Genomic DNA, 7,415 nt, shown 5'->3' with positions numbered 1-7,415 from the left:
GGTACGAGGGGGCTAAGAAGGGGGTGGGTGGGGTTTGGGTTGAAGGTAAGGGGGCAATGTAAGGTGTCAAGGGTAGGGGAAGTCTATGATTGATCCAATGGGTGGGTCACAAACAAATTTCTCGGTTATAAAAAAAAGATTTTGCAGAAACTTTTGAGATCTTCAGAAGGATAGATGACAAGGTGGGTATGCTGTTATTTGAAAAAATCTTTTTTTCCTTTAGTTTTTCCAATACTCAACTTCTTTGGCTTACCGTTTAGGTTATTGGATTTCTGCTTCTGAACATGCATCTGCATAGGTACTATTGCCTACACACTATCATAAACTCCGGAGCAGTGCTGGACCAATCTATATTTTCTTTCTGTCCAAGTTCAGTGCCTTGTTTGAACTACTTGAGTTCTTTCTCACTACAAGATCTCCAGAAGGTCTTCGTGCAAGTCAACTTGCATGTATGGTAACCATTATTCCAATCTTCTATGTTCACTAATGTTGGTGCCTTCTATGTTCTCTTTTGATTGATTGAGTTTGTTGTTTTTCTTGGTCTAGGTTGTGTTATTTCAGAATAGTGGTGGATGTTCAGGAAAGCAACGTTTGCATCCACAGAGCATTCTGCTTTAGGGTACTCTCTAGATGAATCCATTCTTTAAAAGTTCTGGAAACTTTGTGAACGCCAACTAAATATTCCAGGTGGTTTTTGCTATCCCAGTCAATCAATGTTTTCTCTAAATTCTTGGCAGTTGTAGCACATATTACATCAATAGCCCCACTCCAACTCCAAGTTCATTGTTATCTGCCCAAGCGATTTTCCTTTTTTTTTTTTTTTGAAGTTTTAACTAATATAGCTTTTCGATTTCAGGTGGTTCCATGTTTCTATTTGATCGGAATTTGGGAAGTACTACAAGATTTCCGTAAAGATGGTCACTATTGGAGGAATAAGAAGGTTGGTGAAACTGTTAGTGAAACTCATGAAAAGATTCGCATGCTCTATTTTCCTTAAGCTCACTTGCTCTTATCATGTTCTTGTAGGGTGCTGGTTAATTAGTATCTATTGGTGGAGTTGTCTATGTTTTTCTGTTTGCTCTTTTCAAGATCTCTAATAAAAACATGAGATTGCCTGTGTTTAACAGCTAGGGGTTTTATCTATGATCTAGTTTATCACAAACATTTTTTTTGATATCTTTACTGCTTAAAAGCAACTTCTAGGAAATCATGTTATTTTTTTAGGGGTGGGGTAGGGTGTAATAGTTTATTGATATTGTGGGGGAAAATACTCTATAAGAGAAATATACAAATATAGTTGCCCTATGCTTGCAAAGTTGGTTTCCACCTCGGGATAAATAAAATTACCAAATTGAATTTAAAGGAAGCCTAATGAGAGACCATGTTAAATATTCTCTCCAAGTTGTACTAATATTTTCACAATAAGGTTACATTACTTTAGTTTTAGCGTAAAATCAAGTGAAACAACACCATTTTTTTCATTGTTTGATTTAATCCACGACTTCAATCAAAATGAATGTGATATCATATTCACTTTTGACCCATATGAAATAAAAAAAATTAACGGGTAACTAAAAGTTGTTTTCTTTTGCTTTTCCAGGATTTTAAATCTTCTGTCCTTCTCATTAAAGAGGCATTTTTTCGGAATGGTGAGAAGAAAGCTCGTAGAATCTTTTGTAAAATCATTGAACTTATGTGCTACAACTGAGAGTCACGGGGAACTGTAGGACTTCGTCCCTAACAAATCAAAGGGGATTGATGATGAACTCATTATCAAACTTAAATTTGTTGTCGTTGCAAGATGGATATGGTGATGATGAATACTCACTGCTTGTTGACTTGAACATGTTGTATGAACGTCAATTGTCAAGGCAAATTTCAATTGATAGCTTGCATAAAGATATTGCAGAGATTCTCAAAAACTTCAGAAGTATTGATGACGAGGTGGGTACATTGTAGTTTGAGTAATTCTTTTTTGTAGTCTTGCCAATACACAATTGCTTTAATTTTTTCGTTTACGTTATTATATTTCTTCTTAACATGCGTCTGCATTTTTACTGGTGCCTACACTCTTATCATAAACTATGGCACTATCCTTGTTTGAAATACTGAAGTCCTTCCTGACTAATAAACTCTGGAAGGACTTCGTGCAAGTCAACTTGCATGTAGGGTATCCATTTTTACTAACATCTATGTTCCACATATCTCCTATTAGTACTTGTCTCCTATCAGTGCGTTCTCTTTTCTCTTTTGGTTAATTAATTGAGTTTGTTGTTTTTCTTGGTCTAGGTTTGTGTTGGTATTTTCAGAACAATGGTGGCTGTTTCAGGAAAGCAACCCTCGCATCCACAGAGCTAGAAGTTTTGGGGTACTCTCGAAATGAATCATTCTTCAAAAGTTCTCGAAACTTTGCTAACACCAACTACATATTCCAGGTTATTTTTGCTCTCCCATTCATAGTTTTCTTTCGATTCGTGGCAGTTCTATACAACCAACAATCTTCAACATTACTACAATGCGTGACTTAAAAATAGTTCGAACCAAATAAAAAATCAGCCATATCATCCCTAAACAACTTCAGTTCTTGCTGCACCTTGTGATGAAGTTTGTGACTTAATGTTCTTCTGTCTAAGCAAAACACATTTATGTTGAAGTTGACTTTCTATGATAGCACTTTTCCCCTTCCATTTAAGAACTTTACTTGGCGCATACACAAGGTCACCGGTGACAACAGCTAAACTTATCAGTTTCTCTTGTGCTCCACTCTTGATTACCCTGGTAATAGATCTGTTTTGCTGTAAAGTAATAAAGGATCCTTCAATAATTACCTCGGTACAAATAAAACCATATTTTCTCACAAATACTCCATGACCCACTAGTCTTGTCCTCTACACCTTTTCTATTACCACTGCCATTGATTGAGATCGTTCAGAAGACTGAGATTGTTGCACCGCTTGAGTGGGGTAAGATTTCTGCTTGCCACTCTTTTACTACTGGCGGATGTTTGTGATGAAGCAATACCCTTTTCAAAGAACAATTTAGGAAGTGTTAAAGGTACTAATATACTATAAATAAAATTTAATAGAAATCAAATGTACCTCTGAAGTCGCTGGAGGTTGGTTTGGACATGTTCTTATATCGTTACCTTTTGACTTAGAAGCGGAGCAAGTCATGGTTTTTCCCCTCTTTGGAAGCTTTCTAGAACTTGGTACCTCTCCAAGTTCCTTCTCTCTTTTTTTTACCAGGCCTTCCTGGCATTTTCCTAACAGGAGGTGGCTCAACTTTTGGATTCGATGTCTTGGGCATGTTTTTTACTGGTTGTAAAAAATGTTAATAAGCTTTCTTTCAGATAGGTTTCCTTTTTGTACAACTTAGATTAGCTTCATGGTGATGTATAGCTGCTATTGCATGTGCACAAAGAATTCCTTTCATTCCCCAACTTCTACAAGTGCAAGTTCCTTGAATTAGGTTAACCACATGTGTATATGGACTAACCTTAACTTCATACACAATATCACCATTCCAACTATTCCCACCGTCATTGACTTCTTCACATTTGTATTTAGCATCAACGTTGCCATTGGAGATATATATGTAATGACTCCAACTATTTACAAATGTTATCACTTCAGTGAATCTATTCGTTACCCTTAAAAAATCATAAGTCCAACACCCATACCTTAAGAAAATAACAAAAAAAGTTTAAAAACTATGAACCTAAAAAACCCTTGAAAATCTTAAACCTAACAAACCTAAACCCTAGAAAACCCCTAAACCCTAAACCCTACACCCTAAAAGACCCAAAACAAACCTACGAGACCTTTAATGTTAAAATCAAACCCTAGAAAACCTAAACTCCAATCCTTAGGGATAAAACCCCAACCCTAAGACTTATGCCTTATAAACCCAAAGAAATCCAAATTTCAAAAAAAACTAATCACTAAAAGACCATAAAAATCTTTAAAACCCCTAAAACTAAATATCCCTAAAACAAACCTTCAGAACCCTAAAAAAATTACTTAATCTAAAACCCTAAGCCCTAAGAACCCCTAAATCGTAAAAACAATAATGATTCAAAAAATCTTTAAAAATTCAAAATCGAAAAGATTCTCAACCTAAAAAAATCCTAAAATAAATTAGCTCAAAACCCTAACCTAAAAATCCTTAACCGAATCATAAAAAAGATCTTGAAAAAATATTTTGAAACCCTAAACCCAGAAATTCCTCTAAACCTAAAAAGCCCTAGAAAGTCTTAAGCCCACAAACACTAAACCCTAAATACCCTTTAAAAAAATGGACCCTAAGAAATCATCAAGGTTAAATCCTATACCCTATAAAACTCTAAATCCTTAACTCTAAACCATAGAGTCAAACACTAAACATTAAAAAAAAACCTAAAATTGTAATATCCCAAAACACACAAAAAAACTGAACTTGTAATCCCATGCACTAAATATTAAAAATAATCTATGAAATCCGAAAAATATTTAAAACCCTAATAATAAAAATTATAAAGCTCAAAAAATCATAAATTCTAAGATACTTTTAACCCAAAACCCCAAACCTTAAACCGTATATCTTACGACCTAAATGCTAAGCCTTTGGCCTTAACCCTGAACTAAAGAAACCCAAAAAAAATCTTAAAACTCCTAAAAATCTTTAACAACCTCAACCTAAAAAACCATTAAGAAAATCATAAGCAATGTAACCCCTAAGCGATAAACTCAAAAGTAATCTTTCAATGTATAACCCTAAGACATAAACCAAGAAACCCTAACATACACTAACAAACTCCGAAAAATGCTAAACTGTAAATCATAAGAAAATCAAAACATTTAACTCTTATAAACCACTAATATCCTAAAACCTAAGATCCTAAACCTTAAGAAACCCTAATACCTTAAACCCTGTGAAACCTTAAAAGCTTTTAAAAACTGAGAACCTTAAAACTCTAAAGAGAAACTAAAAATCATTTTGAAAAAAAACTAAGCCCTAAAAAACGTGTTTTTGGCTAAAATCTTTCTTGGAGTATGACCAAAAAGTAAAGTACATCTAAGTGAACAAAAAACATCCCTGAACTTTCAAAAAAATTGCAACATTCATCTTTTTGTCTATTTTTTTTTAAGAAACTCATGCCTCAACAAAAAATGCGTCAAGTTGAATGAATATGCACACATGGTAAAGTTAATCAAGTTAGGTGATTTTTTAAATTTTTCAAAATTGAGGGTTTAAATTATATTCAGACAAAATATATTCAAATTCTAGATATTCTTTTGAAAAAACAAATGCTACTCCAACTCCAAAAATTTCAAATAAAGTAATTGTTTTTTTAGTTTAATAACCAAACAACTACGTAATTTCACTAAATTTCCAATATTTTTTGCATTGTATAAAAATGTGAACATTGTATATATAGTATATACCCCTCAATATTTTACTAAAGAAAATCTCTAAATAGTTGGATGTAATATATTTGAAATAATTTTTTACATAATTTTTCTAACCATCGGAATGTATTGTATGAATATTTCAAAACTTTTGTATTGGTGCAAGTTAATTTACTTGATGATGCAAAAAAACATACTCGATAAACTAACAACCCATGAAATTTAAATTCAAGATTCATTTCCTATCCATATACTTATTCTTTTAGGTAACTTTGAACTTTTCGTCGTGGCCAAGACGTGACCAAAATTTTAATTTTTTTTATTATTCGTTCAATCATTTTCTTAATAAAAATATGCTAAAGGATGATTCTTGTTATTAATTGGATAGTATAAGGATGTTTTTTAATTAATTAGATAATATAAGGATGTACATTATATTTGAGTCATAGTTGAGGGATGTTTTTATCCAAAAACTCCCTAAAATTCACTATAAACATAATCCCTAAAAAAACCTAAATCCCGAACTCAAAACTTTGAACCCTAAATCCTAAGAGATCATAAATCGCAAACCCTTAAAAAATCATAAGCCCAACAGCCAAACCAAAACAACAAAAAAAGTTCTAAACCTAAATATCTTTAAAAATCTTAAACCTAACAAACCTAAACCCTAGAAAACCCCTAAACCTAAAACACTAAACCATAAACCCTGATGACCCAAAACAACCCTAGGAAAACCTTTAATGTTAAACTCAAACCCTAGAAAACCTAAACTTTAACCTTAGGGATAAATCCACAACACTAAGCCTTATGCCCTAAACCCAAACAAAACCTTAATTCTTAAAAAAAAACACTAAAAACCCTTTAAAACCCCTAAAACTAAATATCTCTAAAACAAACCTTTAGAACCTTGAAAAAATTCATTAATCTAAAACCCTAAGCCCTAAGAACCCCTAAACCCTAAAAACAATAATGATTCTAAAAAAATCTTTAAAAATTCTAAATCGAAAAAAACTCTTAATAAAAAAAAACCTAGAATAACTCAAGCTCAAAACCCTAACCTAAAAATCCTTAACCAAATATTGAAACCCTTATTTATCATATTCATATTATATTATTGTTGATGCATTGTGCAGTTATATACATTTGTTAAGATTCATCCTATCATGTATTCTCAATACCTGTCAAGTACTGACGTCAAGTACTGACACATATTCTAAGCTACATATTCTCGTGATGTAGGTTCATGTTCTCATCATTCAGAGTCCTCCTACTTCAAGGACGATTGACATAATTTTATATTTAGTCTTCAATTTTAGTTTCAATTTTTCTAGAGTTAGAGCGGGGCACATCCCAGCATCTCTAGTCAGTTAGAGCCTTTTATTTAGACCTAGTTTTTGTTACACCCCGAGGTTACCTCCTTGACATAACACGGGACCTAAGATCACGAGTGATCCTAAGCTAACACTGAGAGTTCGCACATCATAAGCATAATAGATCAACATTTTAATAGCCTTTAAAAACCTAAACCTAAGAAATCTAAGCCTCTAAAAAAACCTAAATCGTAAACCCTGAACCCTAAGAAACACTAAACCTTAGAACTTAAGGGGGAAGACCTAATCCCAAGCCTTATCAAACACCAAAAAGACTTGAACCCTAAGAAATCAAAAACCCTAACAACGCCTTTAAAATACTAAGGGTGTGTTTGGTATGAGTGAAAACATTTTTTGGAAAATGAATTCCAATTTTCTCATATGTTTGGTTGGGACAAAAGTATTGGGAAATATTTTTCAAATAAACTCATTTTCCTCAAAATTAAGAGAAATAAATTTCCTTCAAAGAGAAAACATTTTCGAAAACTCTCATCTAACCTCCCCCTACCCACCCCACCCTATCAGCCTCCAACCACACACCCCTACCCCAAAAAAAATTTAAGTTTTTGTTAGAAAATTATTTTCAACTTCAAAATTTTATTTTTCACACCTACCCTCGACCCCTCCCCCACCTACCCACCCCCCCCTATCCCCCATC

The 7,415-nt window shown here is 33.3% G+C and overlaps 1 long non-coding RNA gene across 7 annotated transcripts in view; it reads left to right on the top strand.

Annotated features, from left to right (window-relative positions):
* The first annotated feature begins 50 nt into the window (after positions 1–50).
* The window catches only part of LOC107019131, a 39,654-nt gene continuing 32,289 nt past the window's right edge, over positions 51–7,415 (top strand). For 4 of the 7 annotated variants that reach the window (XR_003578316.1, XR_003578314.1, XR_003578313.1 and 1 more), the window contains exons 1-6: positions 51–182; positions 261–449; positions 547–687; positions 857–940; positions 1,601–1,944; positions 2,290–2,435. This is a non-coding gene — a long non-coding RNA (uncharacterized LOC107019131). Of the gene's footprint in view, positions 183–260; positions 455–546; positions 688–856; positions 941–1,600; positions 1,945–2,289; positions 2,674–7,415 lie in introns of those variants that run through there. The other 3 variants (XR_001456749.2, XR_003578317.1, XR_001456751.2) reach the window with 3 other exon arrangements.

Source organism: Solanum pennellii, chromosome 5 (genome assembly GCF_001406875.1).
Source record: "Solanum pennellii chromosome 5, SPENNV200".
In the NCBI taxonomy this organism is placed as follows: domain Eukaryota; kingdom Viridiplantae; phylum Streptophyta; class Magnoliopsida; order Solanales; family Solanaceae; genus Solanum; species Solanum pennellii.
Note: the sequence above shows the minus strand (reverse complement) of the source record. Positions and strands in the feature narration are given on the sequence as shown.